We start from the raw sequence: 26,818 nt of genomic DNA, 5'->3' as shown, positions 1-26,818 counted from the left end.
GTCATTACAGATCTTGATTTCTTCAACAACTTTCATGTGTTCCACTTTCATCTTCAGTTTCATCATGGAGGATGTGCTGCCTGCATCTCTTCCTTTCCTGGGTTTCACTCTTCGCCATTAATATTTAGACTCTGTTGGGGTGTCCTGATCCGTCCATAGTCCTCGCTGTTCCACCCAATGCCAAGCCTTTTTTGCCTAGAGCAGAAAATGTACTTTCTTTTTAAATATTACTCATAATTTTGCTGGAAATATAAGGGCGTATTTGGGAGCCAACTGGTGCAGTATTTTTTTAATTGCCGCTGTACCAGTGATGTGTAATCTGGATAGATATTTACTACCTGTCCTTCCATGTTTTAGGGGCCATGTTTGCGGGATAGCTGGAGTATATTGACCCGATTTTTAAAATTAATTAGTTGATCAATGATTGGTCATGTGGTTGCCCCGGGGCCGGAACCCTCACTGGTGTCCTATGTGCTCTCTCAACTGAGAAAAAGTGTGATGACTGTCCTTGGAATACCATCTTGTCCACTCAACCCTCAATGAAAGGTTTGATATTTTGGCCCTCTGCTCTTTCAGGGACTTACATTGTGTCTCCTGACCTCTTCTCTGTATCTTCCAGTTAGTCCTCCATGGCTGCCAACCCTTTTCCAACTGTGCACATTTCCTCATTAGGACCTTGACCACTGGGTGTGTTGTGCCAACTTTAGTTCTGCCTCATGTACTCTTTCTTGTGATCAGCTCTTAGCATACAACCTTTATTCACCACAGTTGCTATTTGCACCTCTAGATTTTGGTGTCTTAATAGGAACCAGTATTACTGCAATATGTGCCCCCAGAGAGACTTCTTCATTCGTTCGAGATGTGGCATCTTCCCCAGTTCCCTCAGTACCTGTTTCCAACATTTTTCTCCTCATCCCTTTAGATTTGTTAATGTTTGATTTCAGAGGGTGGTTTGTGGGGAGCCACTCCACAATGTCTCATATCAGGTTGTTGTTTATAGGCAAAGTTAGATTTTCTGGAGTCTTAGGTGTGTATATTGTGCAGTATTAGATCTCCCTAGGTATATCCAGTTTGTGCTGTTTGCTCTCTTAGGCCCATATTTATACTTTTTTACGCAAAACTGCGTTAGCGCAGTTTTGCGTGAAAAAGTATAGCGCCATTCCGAGCCACAGGCCGGGCGCCATATTTATGGAATGGAGCTAGCCAGCGCTAATGCCCTGTTAGCGTCCTTGCAAAGGACGCTAACAGAGTGAGGAAGGCGTGGGGGAAACCCAAGCTTGTGCGCCAAAAAATGCCTCTAAGCAGTATAGTGCCATTTTCTGGCAGACAACCCCCATTGACATTGCTCCTGTCTTAGTAAAAATGGCCACTGGGGTCAGAGCCATGCAGAGTGCCCCAAGTCAGGGCCCCGGAACGTGAAAAAAAAACATTACAGGGACTTACCTGGGATGGGTCCCCCATCCTGTGGTGTCCGTCTGGTGTGGGTGGGGGTGTCCCCGGGGACAGGGAAGGGCACCTGTGTTCTCTTTCCATGGTCTCTAACCATGGAAATATGCCTACAGGTCTCCTAACGCCTACCCATACCCAGGCATTATATAATGGGGCTAGGCAAGCTTAACGCCATTATTTAAGGCCCCTATTCCCTCATGCTGGATTTTAGCACGGGGGATAAATATGGCGCTAAGGCCATACCGCCCTTTTCTGGATTGGAACGCCTACCTTGATTCTCATTGATGCAAGGTAGGTTTTCACGGCCAGAAAACAACGTTAACTCCATAATTTTGGACCTAGACGTGTCTAGCGCCAAAGTATAAATATGGAGTTAGTTTTGCGCTGAATTAGACTAAAAAAATGACACTAATTCAGCACAAACCGAGTATAAATAAGGGCCTTAATGTATTGATGATCTCCTGTAAGAGATATCTCATATCTCCTAATTGCGAAGGACCCCAAAGGTGAGAAATACCCATGTTTAGGCTTTACAAAATGTGTTCCTGCTGTGGTGCTATTATTTGGGTCCTTGTCCTGGCGCCCCTGGTATGCTGCCTATATCTCTATGTAGTCTGATTGAAGTAGGTTACTCCCCAGGAACCTTCGGGTGTGTGAATTTATTGCACTTACTCACACCGCACTCAGTGTGATTTTTCTAGGGCCATGTTATATGCGGTTTTCCCCACTGTCCCTGACCTTTACTCCTGCAGCTTTTTCATGTTTCCCGGGGTTGTATGTGGCATCTACCACATCACAGCTATCAACACATCCTCCTCTCCTTTTATTATTGTCCGGCTCGGGGAGGCAGCATCAGGATAGCTGTTCTGGGGCCCATTGGATGGCAGGGGCTCAGCCAAGCACATCCGCCACCATTTTCCACTAAGCCACGCCCCATAATCTTTAATTTTACATATACAGGTTTTTAGTTTGGGTTGTTGTGCATGCTTGCTAAGTACTTTTTTTTTTTAATACAAAATAATGAGTGAGTATGGACTATTGATGGTGTAGAGAAAATTTTAGTATCATCACATCCCCTAAAAGGTTTAGATTGGAGTAAGAATAGTAAATGTTACCAGTTTAATGTCCAAAACCTTCCTCAAAATAGTTTACACTGGAGTGTAAATAGTAAATGTCACTCTTTTAGTGCCCAACACCGTCCCCAAAATGGTTTAGATAATGTTGGAAAGTAAAAGTAGACCCTTTAGTGTCCAACACTTTTCTCAAAATGGGTTAGTGTGAGGTGGCAATAGTAAATGTTGTCTCCTTAGTGCTCATCACCTTCCTGCAAAATGGTTTAGATTTGAGTGGGAATAGTAAATGTTGTTGCTTAATGTCCAACACCTTCTGCAAAATGGTTTATTGTCCAGCACCTTACCCAAAATGGTGAAAATTCGAGAGGGAGCAGTAAATGTAACTCCATTAGTGTCCAATATCTTCCCCAAATTAGTTTAGATTGGTGTGGGAATGGGAAATGTTGTCCCTTTTGTGCCTAACAGCTTCCCAAAAATGCTTTAGATTTTAGTTGAAACAGTAAATGTTGCCCCTTTAACGGCCAATACCTTCCCAAAAATGGTTTAAATTGGAGTGGAAATTGTAAATGTCACCACTTTTAGTGTCCAACAGCTGCCCCAAATTGGTTTAGATTAGAGTGTGAATAGTAAATGTCACCCTTTTAATGTCCAACTCCTTGTCCATAATGGTTTAGGTTGGAGTTGGAATATTTAATGTAACAATTTTAGTGTCAAATTCCTTTGTTAAAACATATATTCTATCTAAAAAGAGTAGCTCATGTCATTTCATTAGTATTCTTAATGTCGCGAAAGATTATTAAAATGGTAGTTGGGTGTAAATTGTAACAAATAACAATAACAGTTACATATTTTCTTAGAAATAAGATATTTGATACATTTTGTGAATTTTCTTTATTTTTTTTAATTGTATGTGATCTATATTTTTAATTTTTTTATAATTATATATATAGTTCTGGTTATAAAAATATTTATATGTTGATAATAAAGCCATTTAAAATACACTTGTATTATTAAAAAACAGTGTACATCATATTAAAATAGCATAGTATGGTGTACTGTTTTGTTTTCTTTCTATTGTTTAACTTATTCATTCAGTTGCTTTGTACACATATTCTTAACATAATTTGATATAACTTTTTTTGTACATAGTACCATTTTTATTATTTATACTTTGCACATTTTAACAACAATTCTAACTTGTTTAAAATGTTATTGATTTTTTGTTAAAACTTTTAAAACATTTGTAAACAATTTACTTTATTTTCCCATTCATTTTTATGGGGCAATAAGTTTTGTTGAGTATCATTTAGGGGTACTTTTTTATGAATACCTTCCATTTTAGGGTCTATTTGTCTCATTTGTAGTCTATTGTTTAGGATCCTGGCCATGGAAAGGTGCTGGTGTTCATAGGACCATGTAAGTCTTTTCTATAAAAATGTTATGGGTTTTGAGGGTTCGGGGATAGAGAGGGGAGTTATGGAGGTTAGTTATGGTGTTGGTTGTGGGTTTTTAGTACATTTACTTATAGTAATTGCAGTGTTTTTCAATGGTGTGTTGGTTAAGGTTTCCGTTTTACTAATGTACCAATGTTTTATATCATATAGTGTTGTGTTACTTGCTTTTTGATGATTAAGTGTAATTTATATGTAACTTTTGATTGTGCTGTTATTTGCGGGTGAGTTCCCTGTTTTACTTTGCAGGTTTTCCTTTATGAATGTGTTCTATGGGCATTTAGATTTAGCTTTTTTTGAGGAAATCTTGTTTTTGTTTTCTAATAAACAAACAGTTTTTACCTTGATTTCCTTATTTTTGGGTTTCCAGAAGAATTCCTTTTTTAAAAACGTTCAAGGGGTTTTATATGGGTCCTGCATACTTTGGATTGCTTCAATGGATCTCTATTGGATTGGTTCTATTTTTGCATTCTTTTGGACTTTTGGGAAAATATTTTTCCAGGTTTTAGTGGATTATACTTTTTGACAAATGGATATAGAGGGTGATCTACAACTACAAAAGAGTAAGTCATACTTAATTCATGTGTTTTGAGCAGGAGATGTTATATTTTATCATTTAGGTAAGTATTATGTGATTGTTATTTGGTATTGTGTATTTTAGTAGTTCTCAACCTTTTGACTTCTGTGGACCCCCACTTTATTGTTACTGGAACCCAGAGACCTCCACTGAATCATTATTGGAATCCGGGAACCCCCTAATCAGTCATTACTGGAAGCAGGAGACCCAGGAATAAACATTGTTGATGACTTGAACTGCAAAACAATGCACAAAAAATACAGAAACAAGCATTCCTTCAAATCATGCACATGTGATAACACATTGTATTTAATTTGCAAACAAACAAAATAAACAAATACAAATTTTAACTTTAATAGGAAGGCTGGAGCTTTTGAGCCTTTCTAACTTCAATTGAGGCCACACATTATCCACTATATTCTGTTTAATGCATCTGCATTGCTCAGATGAATCAATCTGAGGATACTAATTTAAATTGTAGCCTGCAATTTAAAATTTCTTGATATTTACAGTACATTTTAAAACTTTTAATTGGACATTTGCCACTTTATTTATATAAACTTTATTAATCTGATTATAATAGTTCATTTTTAAGCAGTCACTGACCCTGTGAGTATGCTTCAAGGTACCCCCAGGATCCCTGGACCACAGTTTTGGAACCACTGGTGCATTTTATGTGTTTTCTGTGTTTTGGTATATATATATATATATATATATATATATATATATATATATATATATATATATATATATATATGTGTATATATATATCTATATCTATATATATATCTATATATATCTATATATATATAGATATATTACCTAGTGGTGGTTGCCACTAGGAGCTATAGTTAGGACCTAGTTTGTATAGAAAAAGCTGTGGCGTCAGTTGAGGAATCTTCACAAATTAGAAATTTAGAGCATTTCCAATGGTAATTCCCATAGGAGAAATTGAACAAGAATACTGCAAAAAACACTGGATGGAATTGCGCCAAGTTTGGCAGAAAGGTAGCTCTAGGTCCAGAAAGAGCCCTTTTTTATTTGGTGTGAATCTGTTTAGTAGTATTTGAGAAATTTAAGAAAATCCAAATTTTACATATAGGGATGCAACGGATTAGTGACCCCTCCTGATCTTGTGCTAAGATCTGATTGGCTGATAAAACTTCAACAACATAAGTGTTGTTTGCCATCTTGGGACTTGGCTAAAGATGAGTCCCAGAAAAAAATAATAAAGAATGAAAAAGGGGCAAGGGTACAAACACCCTGACCCCTTAGCTCTGGTGGTGAGGGCTAAAAAAGTATTGTTTTTAATTCCACGCTTGGATCCACAGCGAATCCATGGATCTGCTGTAAAATATATATTTTTTAAATGAAGCCCAGTCTCCTGCACTTTGTTATCACATAGCCCCTATGTGGGCCAAGCCCCAGGTGCATTTATTTAGAAATGTGGGGGGCTTCTTGGCCCCTCCCTCTGGCCTGGGGACTGCCAGCTCCCTTAGGCTTATAATGTATGTGTGGGGGGATGTGTGCCCCCCACTGCCCTGGGGACCACCACCGCCTCCCTAAGGCTGTGTTATTACATTCAGGATGGCAGCCCACCCCTCTTGCTGCCCTGGGGACCACCATCTCCCTGGGGCATTTAAGAAATAATTTGCAGGGGGGCCTGTGGCCTCCTGCACCCCCAGAGACCACCAACCCGGTGCAACATGTAATTTATTTGCAGGAAGCCCCAACTATTAAAAAAAAGAAAAGGGGCCCCCTTTGTGACCCCCGTGCTCCAGGGACCACCCCTCAGGGCTCATACTTAATAAAGTAAAGGGAATCCATTTGGGACCCCCATTAACCCTAGGGACTCCCAGCTCCTCAGGGCTACCTTAACATTGGAAGGGGGCTCCACACCCCCCTTCGTAGAGCCACAGATGGCCGTGGGGACACCACCCCTAAAGGTCAACTCCTGCTATGTCTGGGGTGCCCACCCTCAGGACATAGATCTTTGCTGTGGCTTGGCTGCAGCTCTTCAGCTGCAGCCAATCCACAACAAACACTTCAGGTTTTGACAGCGGGATCTGTAAAACAGGTCCTGCTGTGAAAAGATGAGCTTTCATCTCTCTTTCCAGTACGTGTACAGGGAACAGAGATGGGATGCTTCAGCAAGCACAGAGCCGCTGTCAAAGAAGCTCCATGCTTGTTGAAGCAATGGTACAGCGGGGGAGGCCTTGAGCCTTTCCCAGCAGTGCCAGACAGCCCGTAAAGGACGTTGTACTAAAACAAAAAAATGTTTTTAAGTTAAGTAAACAAATAAATATATAGGGGACTGCGAGGAGCCCCTGATCAATTTCACCCACTCAGACACTCAGGCACACAGACCCACTTCTAATTACCCCACAAATTTGATGAAAAAACTGTGCATTGCAAGGGCGCGAGCTATTACCTTAAGGCATGAGTTATAGTTACTTGAGGTAACTCTAACTTCAACTGGTGAATTTCTATGGATTTGTACGTTAAAATTATGAGCCTAACTATAATGTACCTGTAACATTTTTTTTTTTATGTATCACAATCACAAAGAATTGTACCAAGTCATGTGTGTTCGCAAAGTGTAGTGAAACAGGGCACTGTGAATTATTGTGCACTATAACCCTTAGATGTTGATACACTCTTTTCTTCGTGTTGTGAATTGTTCTGCGCACATACAAGTACTTGCACGGCCATAATAAGCAGTATACACAAAAATCTGTATAGCAAGACGTAGATTTTCTAATAGTAAAAAAAAAAAGTCATTTTAGGGATACAGAATGTAGTTACATCTGTGCTATTCCTCTATGCTTTGCAATTTCCACAACAGACAAAACCCTGTTGTGTTACCTTGGGGGAGGCTCACTAATGACAGCATTCCTCCTCAGAGTATCTCTTAAAGATGAGCTTCTTCTAAATGTTATTGTGGACTGACTTTGACATAGTTACTCAATACTTTGTTCGTCTGCAGGATATGCCAGTGTTTATTAAGTATATTCCTCATTTTGTTCCTTTTGACTATATAGCAGATTATGGCTAGATATAGTATAAACCCTCTTTACTGGCTTTTTGATAGTATCTGTTGAGTATCCCCTCTCTTTGAATTTTGCTATCATGACCTCATTTTCTTCTGAATGGGCTTCTAATGTGCTGCAATTTCTTTTAGCTCTTAGAAGCTCATGAAAAGAGATACTTTGAATTAAACTGGCCGGGTGGGGACCTTTTACAAATAATAGACTATTGCCCGCTGTCACTTTTCTACACAGTTTTGTCTCTAGTTTATTCTCTACCACCTTGACTTCTGCATCAAGAAATTTAACCATATCCTTCTTCATTGCCCACTGAAATGCAAATTCAAATGATTGTCATTCAATTTAGTGCCAAATTTAGTCACAGATCTCATGTCACTTTCCATAAGAAAAAGCTGTCGTCTGTACATCTGACCAATAATGTCACATGTTCAGCGTACCCTTCAAAGTTGCGGAGTACCTGCTCCTCCCACGAGCCCATAAGCAATATTTCCCTAACATTTACATCTCCAAACTATTAGAATCATTTTGCATAGTTTATTTTTTATACTGTCCCCTTTTTCAACTCCTTTACCTAATGTTTATTAATTTTGTGTTATCCTTTTTTCTGTATTTCATGTTTCTGTAGCTGACTTCCACCTGTCTGTACTAGTCAGTCGCATGATAGGAAAGTATGAAGTCCCATTGCATTTCCCAACCAAGACCACATGTCCTACTTTGACCATTATTCTGCCATTTCATTGCACTGCAATGACTCAGAGTCTTCATAGCTCTCTGCAATGTGCACTTGCTTCAGTTAATGCATCATTTATGAAGTTTTCAATGCATTACAAACTGATAACAAGTTATGTTTCCCAGTGCCCACTCAATCACTTCTTAGTACTTCACTCCTTTATTCTTTCCTAAGTTCTGTCTCAGCCTCCCAAAAAAAACAGAAAAATCCTTTCTTGGCATGTGGCAAATTTTTCTGGCCAACTGATTTATATGTCTATTTTTCATGGCTTTCATAACAGATTTACGTTGGTTCAAATGTTGCCCTTTCATCATTCATCAATTACAGTGACTCACTAAGCCAAAGCTTAGCACATCATTGATGATCAGTGATACCCGATCACTATTCTAGATTGGGACCTCTATCTACCCTAATTCCTCTAACTTACCCTGCAGTAAAGTGAGTTTCCTTACTGCCAACTGAAGGGATTTATTGAGAATAATTTGTGGTGAAGGGTGAGGCTAGGGAGTAAAGAGGGACTAATTGCCTGATTTAGAGTTTGGCAGATGGCATACTCTCTGAAGAATGTACCAAATACAATCTGTACACCGTTTCGTTCCTTGTACTGCAGTGCATCTTTTTTCTTACTGTCTACTTAAGGCAGACAGGATATCTGTGTTTTATACGTGACATGTGTGGTGTATTATTATTAATATTATTCATCTGCCTCTTTCGTGTCAAGGTAGAAATGAAAGGAAGTCATAGAAGAGCAGGATCATTAGAATCAAAGTAGGATAATAAACTGTCTATTCCAGCTGCAACCAGCTCCAGACTACCAAGAGTAGCAAAGTACCCGACATGCTAGCATGCTGGCATTAATTAAGCACAACAAGAATGCTTGTGCTGACTAGTGCATAATGCCTTACTCAATATTGAGGGGTAATTTATTTTTATTTTTACACACAAAGAGTTTGTTTAGTCTTTTCACTGGGAAATCCTTTAAAGAAAAGAATCACTAAGTTTTAATCTAGTGTTTTTTTGGTTTAATTCCTTGCAGCCAGTCAGTGCTTTTATGTGAGGCATACATGGGGGAATGTGGCCCCATGAGTAATCACATCAAAAATGCCAGTGGTCCTAGGGAACCAGTAATGTACTGCTACTGTCCGCTATATAAACAAGTGTTTGCACTGAGCATTATTTACAATTTGTCATTTTTTTCTTTCTTGATATAACTATTCCTGCTGGTGGACCATCTCAGCAGGAGATAGTAGACTGGCTGCAAAGACAATGGATGGAGGACCTCTGAGCTGAATGTCATCTGCTAGTGGCTCTGGAGGAGGAGGAAGAGACACCTGCCCCTACTACGGGCCCCAGTAATTTCAGCCAGCTGCTAACGCCTTCATCCCAGCCACAACATCTCCAGCTCTGCCAGCAGCTGGGATCTTCCCTTTCCTCTACTGCTGTCCCCCATCCTACCCAGGCCACTTCCAATGCCTTGTGCTGAGAGAGCTGGTGCTGCTTTGCCAGGATGTGGCAAGCCTTTGCCAGGAGGTTCAAGCTGTCAAGCCTGCCTTTCATTTCTGCCCTTCATTTATTTTTTGTTTTTGGTGCAAGAAACTTCTTGTGGGGGTAGAGGGAGGGAACTGCGAAGGGAACGGGATGTTTGACTTTTCTTTGAACAATTTGGGCATTAGTTGGGGACGGGGTTGTTTGGGAAGAGGGATGTGCCTGTTGTGCATATAAAGTGTGTGTTTACATCTTTAAAAAAATAAAGGGAAATTATTATTTTAGAACAGACTGTTTTTTTATCTGCTTATCAAAGTGTATACTAGTTAGTTATACCCGTGTCCTACTACCCTCTATAACTATGTTGTCAACTGGGAGGATATGCAATTGCCTACGCTTATATTTCCTACAAAAAACAGGATAAATTACTTCTTACTCTTCAGTACAGGTTAGCTACCAACTAAACTAGTACACTTCACACCATAGTTCTCTTACCTGAATGGATAAAGTGACACTTGCTACTTCTCACCATCTTCCAAAGCCTTACTAAAGGGTTTCCCAAGGTGCCTTCTTAATGGTGGTGGTAGTAGTAGCAGGCTAGCGTGCTAACAGGAAAGACATCGCAAGTGAGGTCCCACTCCCACATAGATGAACTCCAAGTGTAGGATTAATCAGAAGGCTTATCCATTGCAGGCACTAGATTGAAAGAAAACACAGAGTTAGTGCGTTATTAATTTATATCATAACTTTAAAAAGACTGAGACCAGACAACCACCGTCACACAAAGACCTGATATTATAACAAACACTAGCAATAGAAACTTCTTCTATGCAATGGGGATTAGTATTTAATTGAACTTATGAAATCCTTGAGTTGTTACAAATGGACTCAGGAATAAAGTGGACAAAGTTAAGAGTTTATACAAAACATAGATATGTATGTATATATACATATATTAGTATTTTACCAATGTCTAAATGATGATGCATTAGCACAAATACCTAACAGACCAACATAAATCTCTGCATTAGTGGATTTGGCATTGGAGATAGATTCTCAGCAGAGTGAGAGGAGAGGAGAAAAGAAATGGGAATTCCAGTTTGAGTGTACCAAGGTTTGACAGAATGAAAACGGAAAACACAAAAATGACAGAAACCTCATCAGGTGTGGAGCCAATGCAAATAGGCACAATCTGAGGTCCACTGTCTAAAGAAGAAAAGGAGAAAAGCAGGAAGACTGATCTATGCTTGTATTGTGGCATAAGAAGGCATTTTGTGAAAGCCTGCCGAAAGAAGCCTAAGTTACCGTTGAAGGAACACTTGGAGCACCACCAGTAAGAGGAGTTGGACTGGTGAGTGCATATCAGGAAACAACTCCAGGAAACCATCAGATAGCAAACACAATGCAGGCATCATCACCTCATCTAGTTCTTTCAGTGCCACTAGAGTTTCAACACATTATTCTATAGGAGATAACTATAAGGATAGATACTGGAGCCACTGGCAATTTTTGTGACCTGAAATTTTCAGAACAAATTGGATTAATGGCCACAGGAAAACAAGGAGTGAATCAGTCCAAGCTGTGGATGGGACCAATCTTTCTTCTGGACCAATAGTAAGCCACACTGAACTAATTAAATTGCTATCTCAGGAAGGCCATCAAGAAGTCATTCAATTTAATTTATTCTAGGATCTCCATAGTTAACAGAGCATAACCACATCATTGACTGAAGTACCTGAACAATAGTGATGAACTCAGAATATTATTGAGAAAATTGTTTCAAAAGGTGTGAATCTCAACAAGAGTTAAGTGCAGCAATCTTACTCTGTGAAAGTGGAGCTACAGTTCACGTGATACAAACCAAGGAGATACCAGAAGATTAAAGAGATTATAAAGATGTTTTTAATGAAGTGGAGGCAGAGAAACTTCCCCACATAGGTCTTATGACTGCAAAATCGAACTGGAACCGGGCTCAAACTTACCCTGCAGCAGAATCTATGGGTTAACTGAGAGGGAGAATCAATATCTGAGGGAATGTATACAAAAATATTTAGCCAATGGATTTATAAGGGATCTCATTCTCCTGTATCCCCACCACTTTTTTCGTGCCAAAGAAAGAAGGAGACGATTTGAGAATGTGCATTGATTATAGAGCAATAAACCGGATCGCAGTGAAAAATCGCTATCCATTACCTCTTATCTCGGTGCTTCTAGACTGGGTCAAAGGGGCACGAATCTACACCAAACTCAACCTCAGAGGAGCTTATCATTTGATAGGAGTACGAAAAGGAGACGAGTGGAAGACGGCATTCAGGACGAAGTATGGTCTGTTTGAATATCAGGTAATGCCATATGGACTTTGCAACGCCCCCGCTGCCTTCCAGCATTTAAATAATGCCGTTCTAAATGAATTCATAGACAGATGTGCAATAGTCTATATAGATGATATTTTGATTCACTCAACAACAAAGGAAGAACAAGTCAGAGCTCTGCTTCAGCAACTTAGAGAAAACTAATTTTCCCCTTTGGGAGTAACAATGGATGAACACAAAGTAAAAGCAGTCACAGAATGGAAATCACTGACTACGGTGAAAGAAGTCCAGAATTTTATTGGCTTTGCCAAATTTTACTGTCAATTCATTCAAGACTTTTACCAAAAAATAATTCCCCTTACACAGTTGTTGAGAAAAGGAGTACATTTTTGATGGTCATAACAAGCTGAAGAAGCATTCAACTCTTTGAAGAAGAGTTTCACCTCGCCACCCATATTAATTTATGTAGATCCATCAGAACCATTCTATCCGGAGAATGATACATCAGAATTAGCAATCAGTGGAGTCCTGTCTCAAAGACATAAAGTAACTGTACAATTGCACACAGTAGCCTATCGCTCCCGGAAGTTAACTCCAGCTGAAGAGAATTACACTATAACAGAAAAAGAACTATTGGCAATTAAAGATGCCTTGAAGGAATGGAGGCACTACCTAATGGGAGCCAAACACACAGTAACAGTATTTACTGACCATAGGAATCTGAAATTCTTGAAATCTGATAGAACATTAACTCTGCTGCAACTCAGATGGACTGTATTTTGCTGATAATTACTTATTATCACTTACAGACCTGGAAGCAAAAACAGAAAGGCGGATGCCTTATCAAGATTGGATACAGAAAATCAGAAGAGCTCAGTGGAAAGCCAAAAGATAATCCCATAAACAAAGATTATTGGAGCCATTTTTAAAAGATCTCTAGAAGAACAAATAATTCAGTCCATGAACCCTGAGGAGATGAAAGAATAGGCAGATCAAAACTCAAAGAGAGAAGTTAGAGACCATTTACCCTATCAAGATGGAGCCTTATATCTACCCACTAAAGAAATGCAAACTAAAGTACTTTGGGCCAGATGTAGCAACAAACCAAATTGCGAGTTGCATTTTGCGAATCCATCCGACTCGCAAATTGCAACTCGCAATTTGGTATGCAGTACGGTGTCTCAGACACCGACTGCGACTCGCTATGGGGTCGCAATGACCCACCTCATGAATATTCATGAGGTGGGTCGCAAATTGCGTCCCCATAGCGAGTATAGGCACTCGCAAACATGGAGGCCTGCTGTCGTCAGCAGACCTCCATGTTCGTGACTGCTTTTAAATAAAGCAGTTTTTTTTTTTAAGTGTAGCCCGTTTTCCTTACAGGAAAACGAGCTGCACTTAAAAAAAAAACGAAATCTTTAGTTTCGGTATTTTTTCAGGGCAGGGTGTGGTCCCTTGGACCACTCCCTGCCCTGAAAAAATATTTTTGGGTCCAGTCACAAACTGGAAGGGGTCCCATGGGGACCCCTTCCAATTTGCGAGTGGGTTACCATCCACTTGAAGTGGATGGTAACTGCGATGCCATTTGCGACCGCATACGCAGTCGCAAATGGTATTGCATCCCACTGCGAGTCGCAAATAGGAAGGGAACACCCCTTCCTATTTGCGAGTCGGAAATGCATTTTGCGAGTCGGTTCCGACTCGCAAAATGCATTTCTGCATAGGAAACTGCGTTTTGCGACTCGCAAACGGCAAATTTTGCCGTTTGCGAGTCGCAAACAGTTTCCTACATCTGGCCCTTTATGAATACCATGACAATCCTTTGGCTGGTCATAAAGGAATTCTGAAAACCGAAGATTTGGTTAAGCAGAAGTTTTGGTGGCCACAAATGAACAAAGATATTCACCACTATGTAATCAGCTGCGAGATCTGTGCTCAGGGAAAACACTCCCAGGGGTCTGTTACAACCCTTACCTACTTCACCCTACCCTTGGCACACTGTGTCCTTAGACATCATATTAGACCTACCTTCCAGTCAAGGTTACAAAACCATTCTAATCCTTGTAGATACTTTCCCCAAAATGACACCTTTTGTAGCACTAAAGGAAATTCCAACTGTTAAGCAACTAGTACTATCTTTCAATCAACACATAATCCGAGAGCATGGTATACCTAAGGTTCTAATTTCTGACATGGGGTCACTGTGTCCAATTTCTGGAAGGCTTTCACTAGTGGGCTGAATATAGAAACCAGGTACTTAACTAGTTTCCAGCCAGAAACAGATGGGCAGAGAGAAAGAAGAAATCAAGAATTGGAGCAATACCTCATGTTGTTCTTGTTAGACCAAGAAGGAGATTGTCCAGAATATCTATGGACAGCAGAATTTGCTCACAATAATACAAAAACAGTGTCCACTGGTTTTTACCATTTTATATAAACTACGGCAGACACCCTAACTCATTGACTGAATTCCAGGAAATATCATTACCAGCAGCAAAATACATTGTACAGCATTTAGCACAGGTTCATCAGTCAGCAGTAGAGAATCTAATTCAAGCTAAGGAACTTTATACATTTTTTGCTGATAAGAAAAGAAGAAAAGAACCATATTTTCAAATTAGAGATAAAGGCCCTCATTATGACATGCATTTGCGGTAAGTGCCGCTTACCGCCATGCTGACTGCCGCCAACATACCGCGGCGGTATACAGTTACACGTATTATGACCAACACATAGAAATCTGTCACTATACAGACACACACACAAGTCCGCCAGCCCAAAGGTCAGTGATAAAAAGGTGGTACCAAAACCCACACCGTTACGCCAACAGAAATATGCCCACAGCATCATGACCCACAAATCACAGCGGTGGACATTCGACCACAGTAAACCACTGGTGGTACAGACCGCTGCACTCATAATACACACATACTAACAAAACAACACCACATTGGGCAATTCAAACTACACACGCCTGACATACATACACACACCACACCCACACACCAACACCAATATAAAACACACACCCACACTACCCACAACCCTTTACGACACAAAGAATTTGACAACTGAGAGAATGACAAGCCAGGAGCGCCCACTGAATCAGAGCCACAAAACACAATCACCCATATACCATCCACGCACCTCACAGCACACACCCCAACACATCACCCCACACACTCTCACACACACCACTCACACTACACACATGGCACCACAAAGACACCCCAGGTTCTCATAGGAGGAGCTAAGGGTCAATGTGGAGGAAATAATCCGGGTAGAGCCACAGCTATTCAGATCACAGGTGCAGCAGACATCCATTACTAGGAAGATGGAGCTATGGAAGAGAATCGTGGACAGGGTCAACACCGTAGGACAGCACCCCAGAACAAGGGATGACATCAGGAAGAGGTGGGACGACCTACGGGCGAAGGTGCATTCTGTAGTTGTAAGACACCAGATAGCTGTACAGAGGACTGGTGGTGGACCCCCACCTCCTTCCCCACAACTAACAACATGGGAGGAGCAGGTTTTGGCGATCATGCATCCTGAGGGCCTGGCAGGAGTAGCAGGACTCGACTGGACTCTGGTAAGTCAAATCTTTACTACATTATCCCCCCCTACCTGCATGCCATCACAAACTGCTACCCCTACCCTCACCCACATCACTCCACCACCTCACATATACCCCACCATCGCTACCCACCCATCCCAATACCAAGCCCTGCATGCTACACCATTGTATGGACCCCCATCACAGAACTGCATGGACACCCATCACCACAGCATACACACTAGTGACAATCACTTAGCCAACCAAATCACAAATCACACAAGCCAAAGCTGCCATGATAATAACAACCATAGAGGGAAACATACCCATGCACAAGATGGCACACGCAGAAACAATAACACTGCATTTACATCCCCACAGGACCCCCACACAACGTCACCCGAGAGGAGGTGCCAGCCACATCCAGACCCCCCCAGAAAAGGCCCACAGTGATGACAGCAGCTCTGCATGCCTGGATCAGGATGACCAACCTGGCCTAACAGGGACCTCTGGACAGTTGGTAACCCAGCCACATTCCCAAACCACCACAGAGCCTCCCCCCTCAAGAAACACCACCACAGCACCCACCCAGCGGGCCCATCCCTCTGTCCCCAGGACAAGTCAATCAGCAGTGTGTACATCACTACAGGGACCCCAGGCCACCCCACAAACACAGTGCGATCAGGGACCTGGGGTCAGTGGCAGTGGACACACGGTTCAGGGGACAGAGGCACAGTACGACAGGGAAGCTTGGAGGACTGCTTGCGACAGGGGGAGGACAGGCCCAGGGAACCGACTCTCCACAAGGCACTCACCAACATCCTGGGAGCATACCACCATTTCCAGGAGACCATGGGCCAGATACTGGCCAAGCTGCAGGAGACCCAGAAGCTGCAGGAGGATCAGTACCTGGGGATCAGGGAGGACCTGGGAGACATCCACACCACCCTGGTCACCATTGCAGGGGTGCTGGCAGACATGGATAACACCCGGGAGGCAGTGGCACACCAACGGGCCCCTGACACTAGCCACACCAAAGAACAGCCCTCCACCTCCGCCGACGCTGGTGGACAGGTAGCCCCACCACAGGAACAACAGGCCACCAGCACCCCTCCCCCTGCAGAAGGAGAACCACCACGCAAAAGGTTCCTGCGATCCAGGCAGAAGCCAGAGAACATTGCCAAGACCCCCGCCAGGAAATAAGACTCCCCTGAATGTCACCTTTGTGTCCCACTCTGTCACCCTCTCCACCTTGAACTGTCATTGGGCCACTTCCTATGCCCCCTTGGACAATGCATCTGTGATACCAATAGACTGGACTCTATCCTGGACATTTCTCCACCATCAACCCAGGCCATTGCAATATCCCCTACACTTATTATCACAGAAATAAACACCCTTGGAACTAAAACAAGGATGGAGTCTGTCAATTGATTGAAATATGTATTAGTTTAACAAGCTGTAAACATTGCAATTCAAATGTATAGTTATATTTACATTGGTATGACCTGTAGTGGACAGCAGTAAACACACCAGGAGCCAGAGTGGGGCACAGATATCTGAAAATAGAGATGCCAAAGGGTACAGTAAGTGGCCATAGAAATAGGGAAATCAGACTGCCATGTACAATGTCCAACACAAAACTGCAATGGAAGGTGAAGTTAAAGTGTGTTACCTGTGTGTCACTGGAAGTACTGTTGAATTATAGTAGTTCTGTTGTCCACATCCTCTTACTCTGCCTCCTCTTCGTCACTGTCTACAGGCTCCACCGCTGCCACATGACCATCTCCAGGCTCATCCTCCTGCAGAAAAGGCACATGGTGTCTCAAGGCCAGTTTGTGCAACATGCAACATGCAACAATGATCTGGCACACGTTCTTGGGTGAGTAGTACAGGGATCCACCTGTCAGGTGGAGCCCCCGGAATCTGGCCTTTAGGAAGCCAAAGGTGCGCTCAATGATCCTTCTTGTTTGCCCATGTGCCTAATTGTAACGTTCCTCTGCCCTTGTCATGGCATTCCTCACTGGGGTCAGTAGCCATGAGAGGTTGGGGCAACCAGAGTCACCTGTAAATATCGAGGGATACCTACTAGCCACACACTCACCCTTAGGGCCAAATCCACATCCATATACCTACATCAACTGTGTGGGGACCATGGGCTTACCTATTAGCCATACCTTGTCCCTCTGGACTTGAGACATCACATATGGGATGCTGCCGTTCCTCAAGATAAAGGCATCATGCACAAAGCCAGGATACTTTGCATTGACATGGGAGATGTACTGGTCCGCCAAACACACCATCTGCAAATTCAGAGAGTGAAAGCTCTTTCGATTTCTGAACACCTGTTCATTTCTCCGGGGTGGGACAAAGGCAATATGTGTACCATCAATGGCACCAATGATGTTGGGGATATATCCCATTGCATAGAAGCCAGCCTTCACTGTGGCCAAATCATCCACCTGTGGTAATACGATGTACCTGCGCATGTGTTTCATCAGGGCAGACAACACTCTGGTCAGCACGTTTGAGAACATAGGCTGTGACATCCCTGATGCCATGGCCACTGTCACTTGGAAGGAACCACTTGCCAAGAAATGGAGCACTGGCAGGACCTGCACTAGAGGGGTGATACCTGTGGTGTGTCAGATAGCTGAAATTAGGTCTGGCTCCAATTGGGCACACAGCTCTGTGATTGTGGCCCTATCAAGTCTGTAGGCTAGTATATTGTGCTTGCCCTCCATTGTCGCCAGGTCCACCAGGGGTCTGTACACGGGGGTATGTCTCCATCTTCTATTCATCCTCAGCGGTTGAACTCTAGGGTGAAAACGGTGAGCAGAAGGTCATGGTCAAACATATACTCAGATCAATATGCTATCTTTGTTTTACAGAAACAATATGTGAACTTGTAAGTCAGTTGATGTGCCTATGTCTGCTGTGACGCAGTTAGGTGCCATGGCCTGTGCCCTCCTGAAATGGCGGCTGCCTGACCTGTGAGGAGGGACAAGTGGAAATGAGGTAATTCCATTGGCATTGTGCACCGTTGCGGGTGGCGGTCGATGACCGCCGTGCAACACTGCATTAGTTATCATTGGGGCCTATGGGTTCCAGGAGCCAATGGTGATGTATGCTGGCGGTGACAGTTCGCATCGCTGCGGACGTGACTGCCATTTTCTATCTGTTCACTCACTTGCTACCTGACCTTCAACAGGAGAGGACCTACACTGCATGTGCTGCTGTGACCTGTGTCTGGAAGCGACCATGGCTCAAGTGTCTAGGGAAAGGGCCCCTGTCCTCACTTCAGAGGAGTTAGATAGACTGGCGGATGGGGTCCTACCCCAGTACTGTTTACTTTATGGTCCTCCAGACCAACAGATGAGTACACTGTGAGCACGATGCATGGGGCATGAATGTATGGAGTGCTGTGTGTGTAAGCCTTGTGTAGGGGGGGCTGAGGCGTCCTGGGCAGAGTGCTGCATGTATGGTGGTCAATGTATGTGTGTAAGGGGATGGGAGGGATATGTTGGGCCATGAGCATGAAAGTCCGGACGGTATGAATAATACCTTCTCTGCTGTATCTTTTTCTGCAGGTCAGTGCCCATCAGAAAAAGGGTATTTGGCGTGCCATTTCCAAGGAGGTGCGGATCCTGGGGGTCTTTAACAGGCGGAGCACCCACTGCCGCAAATGGTGGGAGGACCTGCGCCGCTGGGCAAGGAAGACGGCAGAGGCCCAGCTGGGGCTGGCCCTCCCAACGAGACAGGAGTGCCTGTTGTACCCTGACCCCCCTGATGTTCCGCATCCTGGTGGTGGCTTATCAGGAGTTGGATAGGCGCTTGAAGGCATCACAGCAGCCACAAGGGGGTGAGTACAGATTCAGATTCGTGACTTTGCGCGCTTTAAGGTGTTACCTGGGTGGGGGATGTGGGCTGTGGGTGCCCCTATGCATGTCAGGGTAAGTTCCGTGATGTGAAAGTTCAGATGCACTCCAACCCCAAAAAATTTTGTGGGCATCTACTACTGGGCAGGGTCTTGTGGGTTTCAGGTGTGCAGCTAATGGTGTTAGGCATTGTACCCCATGGGCTGGTGACTAGCATTGTAACTGGTAGTGCCTAGTGCATAGGGCTGTTCCCTGTGAGTTGTGTACACCAACTGTAGTGTTGTTGGTGGCATTGACCAAGTGTATCCTCTGTCTCTCCCCCCCCTTTTTGTTTTGTCACCCTGTCCTTGTGTGCATCAGCATCATCTGGCGGGAGAGCAGAGGCACCGCCGACAGAGGGAGCTGCATCCCACATGGGCCTGGAGGCCAAATCCACTGACGGTGAGGGTACCAGTGGGACTGAGGGCGAGGGGAGCACTACGACGGAGACACGAGGGGACAGTACCTACAGCGACGCCTCCTCCGATGGAAGCTCCCTGCCGGTGGTGGACACCTCTGTGCCCACCCCAACTAAAGGTACAGCTGCCACCCCCATACCAGCACTGCCCTCCCAGCACCCCCTCAGCATGTTTCCCATGCCCACTCACCCAGGAGGGTGGGCATCTCCTTCGCCCCAGGCACCTCAAGCCCTGCCCCAGTCAGCCCTGCTGCCCTCAGTGAGGAGGCTATTGACCTCCTGAGATCCCTCTCTGTTGGGCAGTCGCAAATACTGAATGCCATCGAGGGTCTAGCAGGGCATTTGCAACAAACAAGTGCATACCTGGAGGGAATTCACTCTGGCGTGGTGGCCCAACAGAGAGCATTCCAGGCTCTGGCCAACTCACTGATGGCAGCCATTGTCCCTGTCTCCAGCCTCCCCCCTCCAACTTCCTCTAGCCAGTCCCAATCCCCTCAACCCCAGCCTATCCCAAGCACACCTTCAGACCTGCATTCACCCAAATCAACACACAGAAGTGGCTCAGGCAAACACAAGCACCACAATTCATCCCACAGGCACTCACACAAGCACCATCCAGATGCAGACATACCAACATCCACTGCCTCCACTGTGTCCCCCTCATCCTCGTCGTCCATTTCCCTCCCAGTAGCATCTCCACTCACACCTGCATGCACTACATCCTCATCCACTACCTCCATCACCAGCACAACTATGACTAGAATCCCCTCACTGGCAGTCACCACCCCCACATCCATGCACACGTCCCCTGTGTCTTCTCCCACTGTGTCGGTGATCACTCCTCCCAAAGTACACAAAAGCAAACACTCAGACACCCAACATCCATCCACCTCACAACAGCATCCAGCCATGCACCTGCACCCAAACACAGCAGACAGACACCTCCTACAACCACTCCTTCTTCCTCCACTCCCAAACCTTCACCGTCTTCCCACCCCAGTGTCCCTAAGAAGATTTTCCTCATCAACCTTGACCTATTCCCTACCTAGCCACCCGCGTCCTTCACTTCGGGCCAGGGTGGCAAGAACCCAGCCCAGTACTTCAGCCACCCAGTCCACAGCCACTATGGTTTCTGCAGCTACTGCAGGTGTGAGAGGCTCCAAGGAGGCACCTGTCAGCACAGCCAATGTGCCAGCACCACCTGCAAGGGCAAGAAGGGGCCGTCACCTAGCAAGGGCAAGAAGGGGACACAAGCCAGCAAGGGGAAGGAGGCACCATCAGCCAGCAAGGGCAGGAAAGGAACACTAGCTGGCAGAAGCAATGAGGCACCACCATCTGCCAAGGGCAGGAAGGGGCACACATCACCAGCCATGGCAGCTGTCCAAGGCTGCAGGGGAAGGGCTGGAGCCTCCCCCCACCACTGACAGCACCGCCATCTGCACCGCGGCCAGCACCGCGGCCAGCACCGCCACCTGCCCCGCCGCCAGCACCGCCACCTGTACCGCCACCTGTACCGCCAGCAGCACCACTGCCAGCAGCAGCAGCCCCAGTGGGCAGCTGTCTGATGCTGCAGGGGAAGGGCTGGAGCCTCCCCCCACCATTGACAGCACTGCCACCTGCACCGCAACTGCTATCCAATGAACAGCCGTCACTGCCAGTGAGCAGTGTATAGTCATGACTACATGGGCTGCAGTGCGTCCTGACCCCTGCAACACCTGCAGATGTGACACACAGGTGAGGGACTGTGACCTTGCACCATCCAGGATGAAGCACACTGGGCACAAAGCCCCCTCCAGAACCAGTGGAAGAAGGCATGGCTCACCCCCTCCTTGCCAGGATGAAGCACATTGGTGCCCCCTCCAGAACCAGTGGAAGAAGGCATCTACTCACCGCCTCCTTGCCAGGAGGAAGCACATTGGTGCCCCCTCCAGAACCAGTGGAAGAAGGCATCTACTCACCGCCTCCTTGCCAGGAGGAAGCACACTGGGCACAAAGCCCCCTCCAGAACCAGTGGAGAAGCCATCCACTCCAGATACAGTGGCTTTGCACTCCCCGGGACCAAGCAGTGGGCAACCCATCTACTAGAGAGACTGTGGCTTTGCACTCCCCAGGACCAAGCAGTGGGCAAATTACCCACTAGAGAGACTGTGGCTTTGCACTCCCCAGGACCAAGCAGTGGGCAACCCACCCACTAGAGAAACTGTAGCTTTACACTCCACAGGTCCAAGCAGTAGGAAAACCACCCACTACAGAGACCCTGGCTTTGCACTCCCCAGGACCAAGCAGTGGGCATGTAGCCCCCTCCAGGAGCAGTGGCACTGTACCATCCTCCGGCTGAGGTGTCCCCCATTCTCCATCCCCCTGAGGTGCCTGCAGTGTTCTCTCCGTATTGAGGCAGGAGTCAAGTGTGGCCTTGGCCTATGTGTATGGCTCCTTGGGCCACGGACATTTTGTAATGGAAATTGTACCTCCTTTTGTATAAATTGTACATACTGTTTATTGTTTTAAGGATGTATTTATCTTAAATTGTAGTATTACACTCACTTTAACCCATTCCTTTTGTTCTTGCGTTATTCCTGAGGGTTAAGGGGTGTATATGTAATGTTGTTGCATCTGTTTGTGTGTATGGTGTTGGGGGTGAGGGTGGGGGTGTTGCGTGTTGCGTGTGTGTGTCACTCTCTTTTTCTTCCCCCCTCCCTTGTGTGCTAGGTGCAGTACTCACTGTGGTCGTCTTCAATGGCGTTCGTATTCCTGGTGTATGAGAAGGTACACCAGCATTGGAAAAATGTGCAGCTCGGGCTCCATGGTGTCCTGGGTCTTCCTTGTGTGTCGAGAGGTGAGTCATTTTCCTTCAGTGTACTGTTTCTGCTGTGCTTTTGATGGCGTTAGTACCGCCCCAGAAAATCTGGTGGATTGAGCTGTGTTAATACAGTGGGCGGTACATTGTCTTCCGCCTGGCTGTTGGCGGTTACCGCTGCGGTGCTTGTTGCTACCGCCGTGGCGGTCAGAGTGTTAATTTGGCTGTCTGTGCTGGCGGTTTCCGCCATGGTCATAATTCCATTTTTATTTACTGCCGGCCTGTTGGCGGTATTACTGCCACTTTATCACCGACCGCCAGGGTTGTAATGAGGGCCAAAGTTTGGCTCAGTACCCGAAATCTGAAACTAAGGGGTGATTGGAAATCTCAACCTCGTTTTGTCGGGCCATAGCCTATAGAAAGAATCATCAATCCTGTGATGTTTTGTTTGACATTACCAAAGCATACTGGGCGCAAAGCCCCCTCTAGAACCAGTGGAAGAAGGCATGCGCTCACCCCCTCCTTGCCAGGATGAAGCACACTGGGCACAAAGCCCCCTCCAGAACCAGTGGAAGAAGGCATCCACTCACCGCCTCCTTGCCAGGACGAAGCACACTGGGCACAAATCCCCCTCCAGAACCAGTGGAGAAGCCATCCGCTCCAGAGACTGTGGCTTTCATCCAGTTTTTCATTTCTCCTTATTAAAAAAGGCTCCATCCGACTTAAGAATGACTACTCCTCCTAGACCATTACTAGTAGAAGGAGGGATTGAATTTGAAGTAAAAAGAATTCTCAATTCAAAAAGAGTAAATAATCAACTTTTCTACTTGATTGATTGGAAGGGCCATGGACCAGATGAAAGGTCTTGGGAAAAGCACACTGATGTACATGCTCCTCGTTTAACTAAGGCCTTTCATAAGAAATTTCCAACTAAACCACGACCGGAAGGATCCTCCTTGAGAGGGGGTACTGTCAGGATCCTATGAAGGATCCCTTTTGACAAAACTCTAATCACCAGTGTAGTGTCAACCAAAATCAAAAATAGGAAACAAGTAGGAAAACAAACAAACAACTGGAAACAGAACTGGCAGTGCTGGAAACTCAAGAGGGCTGCCAGATCAGTTTTCTCTGCAGCGCACTAGTTGTTCTCTCCTCCAAGCACAAATGGAATGTGAAGTGTATGCTACCTAGGAATGTGCAATTCACTGAAGAATTTACTTTACTGAGAATAGCGTTCTCCAGAGTCTCCATTGGAAAACTAGTTAAGGTAGAGGGGTCGGTATTTTAGCATCATTTTAGTGTCTCGGGTTCAGAATTCCTGTGTCAGCAGCCTGGATTAGGAAGGTAAATATTTATTTTTTTCCATTCGGTCACTGTAGGAAAGTACCCTCTTTCTTGGCATGGTTACCTCCATTTTCTGCCTGATGTCAGTGTGCTTGACTGTGTCTACTGGGGTCCTGCTAATCCGGATGCCAGTAGTTATGTTCTCTCCCTTCAAAATGGTTGTTGGATACTGTTAACACAGTATTTCATCCACAATTGGCATACTGGTGCCCCCTTATAATTCCCTGTTACATGGTACCTAGGTACCCAGGGCAATGGGTTTCCAGGGGATCCCTATGGGCGCAGCTTATATTTTGCCACCCATGGGGAGCCACTGCAAAGGCTTCTGTAGGACTGTCATTGCAGCCTGCATAAAAAAGGTGCAAGCACCCTTTCAATGCCATTTACACTGCACTAGGTCACTTATATGTCACCCTTATGGCAGGCCCTCCAGCCCTGAGGGCAGCATGCAAAGTACCTGTGAGTGATAGCCTCCCTGCACTAGCAGAGGTGCCCCCATGACCTCCAGGACCATTTTTTCATAACTTTGTGAGTGCGAGGACACCATTTTACGCGTGTACTGGACATAGGTCACAACCTATGTCCAGCTACATAATGGTAACTCTGAACATAGGCATGTTTGGTATCACACATGTAGGAATCATACACTCATGCTTTTCCAAGCATTGGCTGTATGATCCCATGCAATTTGGGGGCTCCTTAGAGGACCCCAAGTACTGCCATTACAGCCTTCTGAGGTTTTCCATATAGCCCTAGCTGCTGTCACTTCACAGACAGGCTGCTGCCCTCCTGTTGCTTGAAAAGCTCCAGCCCAGGAAGGCAGAACAAAGGATTTCCTTTGGAAGACGAGTGTTACACGCTCACCCCTTGGAAATAGGTGTTACAGGCTTGGGAGGGGTAGCCTCCCAAAGCCACTGGAAATACTTTGAAGGGCACATTTGGTGTTCTCTTTGCTTAAACCAACCCACACTGGTTCAGGGACCACAAGTCCCTGCTCTGGTGTGAAACTGGATAAAGGAAACGGGAGTGACCACTCCCCTGTCCATCACCACCCCAGAAGTGGTGCTCCGAGCTACTCTAGTGGCCAGTGCCAGCAGGAGATGTCAGAGCCCTCCCCTGATAGGTGCTTACGTGGCTAGCTGGACAATCCCCCTTTCAGGGCTATTTAGGTCTCTCCTTTGGGTGGTTCTTCAGATTAGGATTGCCAAACTCCATCTGGAATCCTCTCCATCCTCCACTTCAACTTCTCACCAAAGAAACTGCATCTGGACCTTCCAGGAACTCTACAAACAGCAACCAATGAGTAAGACGCCTTCTGCAACATTGTACCTTCAGCTCCTGCCAGCAACTGCAACTGTTTCCCGGTCGTGCATCCTCTGAGGACAGCCCGTCTTCAGCCTTCACCAAAAGTGCGGAGGAATCTCCCTTGGGGTGAAGGAGTCACTCCCCTGCTTTAGCAGGCACCTACTGCAACAACAACGGGCTGCGTGGATCCCCTGTCCTGCTGAGCTCCGTGGATCCTGCATTATGGGTGGTTGACTGAAGTGGTCCTGATGGACCACTGTCCAACTTTGGTGGAGGTAAGAGCTTGCCTCCCCACGCAAGACAGTAGCCCCATGCACTGTGTGTTTTACAGTTAACAAGGCTTGTTGGCATCTTTCCACAAAGTTCTTTGTGCATCTTGCAGCTCCGGCCCGCAGCATCCTGTCCTGCAACGCACAGCTTCCTGAGTTGTTCTCCGGCAGCGTGGGAGCATTTGTCGTAGTGCTGCATGGGCCTCTTTTTGCACCTTCCTTTTACCCGTACTGTGGGATTCCTGTACTCGCTACCTGGTCTTCTGTGGGCTCTCTGAGTTGCTGAAAGCCCCCTTCGACTCCCCCTCCTAGGTAGAGTCTACCTGGTCCTTCCTGGTCCAATGCAATGCCATTTTCTGCTAACTGCAAGCTTTGTGTGTGCCATGGCTTGTTGGTGGACTCCAGCGACGCAAACCAGACTGCAATCCTCCATCCGGTGTGAGACATCACTTGCACCAACCAGAATCCGACTCCGTCTTCTTGGGTGCAATACTGACTGTTCTTCCTCTCCGGTGGTTTTTCTTTTGCACCTTCATCCGGGTTAGCAGGTGTTCCTGTTCTTCCTGGACTCCTCTGTGCTTCTTGGACTTGGTCCCCTTCTTCCACAGCTCCTCAGGTCCAGGAATGCACTATTGGTGCCTTGCCTTCTCTTCTGGTTCTTGCATAATCCTTTTTATTTCTGTGTGTGTTCTGGGAAAGTTACTGTGTTTTACTCCTGCTTTCCTCGGCACTGGGGTGGGTTCTGGTACTTACCTTTGGCGTTCTCTAGTACTCCCAGCTCCCTTCTACACACTACACTTTCCTAGGTGGGTGACCAACTTTCGCATTCCACTTTCTTAGTATATGGTTTGGGCTCCACCAAGACCTATTTCTAACTATTGTGATGTTCACTAATTGCACTGTTTTCTAAATGTTTTATGCCTATTTCTGCATACTAGTCTACATCAGTTGTGTCTTATCTACCTCCTAAGGGACTATAGTCTCCATGGTATTTTTGGCAGTTGTGTCACCTTGATTTTTGTAACACTGAGTATTTTCTTTCATGTGTGTGAGTACTGTGTGACTACAGTGGTATTGCATGAGCTTTG

The sequence above is a fragment of the Pleurodeles waltl genome, chromosome 1_2 (genome assembly GCF_031143425.1).
Source record: "Pleurodeles waltl isolate 20211129_DDA chromosome 1_2, aPleWal1.hap1.20221129, whole genome shotgun sequence".
NCBI lineage: Eukaryota > Metazoa > Chordata > Amphibia > Caudata > Salamandridae > Pleurodeles > Pleurodeles waltl.
The sequence above is the reverse complement of the archived record's forward strand: the minus strand, read 5'-3'. Positions refer to the sequence as shown.